Here is a 1,767-nt window from a genome sequence, read left to right on the forward strand (position 1 = left end):
GGAAGTCCAAAAGTCAGGGGGTTTTAAAAGGAAAAGAAAAAAAAGGAATGTTTACATTATGTTGTTTGCAAAGAGTTTTGGTTGGTGTTGGCAGCAGAAAGGTAATCTTGGCTAAACATAAGTGGTTTCTAAGGCTATCAGTGAACCAAAGGCCATTACTGTAGCAAGTTGCAGGTATCTTTTGCAGAGTACTTGAAATATGCGTGGTTTGACCCAGTTCAAAAGTTCACAGTTTCACCTGGCAAGATCATGCATAAGTTCCACTTCCTTAATGGCCTCCTGGCTTCATTAAAAAACCCTCGACTTAAGTGACTCCATTTTATTTCACCTTTCACATTTCCCTCTTCGGGAAAAATCTTTCTCTAAAAACATCGCTGATCAACCACAGATTTATTCTTGTGTCACTGGGATGGCAAGGCAGATGGAAATTGGATTGAGTCTAGTAGTTTATTAACAGAGAATCCATTCTTAATTTGAGATCTTCTAGGGGTTAGAAATCCTCAGTGCATACCAAAATCACAAACAATCCCAAAGGCTTAATGACTGTCTAAACGTTTGCAGTTTTACCTTTTGCTAAGTTACAAGCTTCTAGTCAAGGCGTAGAGTTCAGCCTGCTGAGCTGAAGCGGCTGTCAGCAGCGGAGCTGCTTCAACTACCTCTAAAGAAGTGGTAATATTATACCCATCACAACATTTCCTTTCATCTGAAACAGGAACCAACAGTGAACCATGGGAGGTCAGTGTTCATGATAGGAGTTTCCTGCAAGTCAGCTCTAGGTGTCTGTCAAAGTCAAACAGTCAGGAGGTGTCATCTCCTTGGAAGGCCAAGGGAGCAGAGTTAGTTGCAGGGTTAAGATTGTTACAGTGAGAGAGTATAGGTGGGAGTAGTGACAGGATTTCATAAGGAGTAAGTCGGCTTGCAGAAAGATGAAACAAAACAAAAAACTTGGAGATAAATATAGTCAAAGAACCCTGACACTAGGTCAATACCTTTATCTGAAAATGTGGGCTTTTGGTTGCCATGGTGAAAGGGACCTACTCATCTTTCAGCCATGGGCTCAGGACATATTGAAAGCTTTCCTGATGCTTTTGTTCTTTCCCTGCATTCTGGGTGGGGTGCCCTTGCCCCTAAGCCTGGCACGAGAGAGGAGACATCATAATGAAGTGTTCAGCTTTGATACCTGCTTCCTCCAGGCACGAGAACCTTCTTATCATAAGTGCTCTCTGCCTTGGGTACCCAACAAAGGAGCCTGGGCTTGGTTTTCTAGCACGGTGGTTCTCGCTATTTCACTTCCTGCATTTGTCCGTTCCACTCAACACCCATTTATGGAACCTCTCAAGCCATAGTTCACTGAGACAGGGCCCCCAGCATGGAGGAACCATCTAGTGCGGGGAGAGGCAGATAGAAAATTTGAATATTTAATCACAAAACATTGAAAAGGAATAAACAAAAGTTACATGTATCCACATGGATCTATACTTAAAAGTGTAATGTTTAGTAAACAACCAAAGTCACAGAATGATATATCCACTTTGGTATCATTTATGTAGAGTAAAAAGTGCTAAACGAACATGCATATTGTGTAGTGATACAAACCTATATACCACCAAATTTATGAGGATGGCTACCTCAAGGAGATAGGGAGGGTGTGACTGTTGGGGAAGGGTGTGCGTGGGGCTTCAGCTGTATGTGTGATCTCTTATTTCCCAATGCATGATTCTCTATACATGTTCATAATCATGAATATTTATTTTAAAAGGTATATTT

The sequence above is a fragment of the Hipposideros armiger genome, unplaced genomic scaffold (genome assembly GCF_001890085.2).
Source record: "Hipposideros armiger isolate ML-2016 unplaced genomic scaffold, ASM189008v1 scaffold_477, whole genome shotgun sequence".
NCBI lineage: Eukaryota > Metazoa > Chordata > Mammalia > Chiroptera > Hipposideridae > Hipposideros > Hipposideros armiger.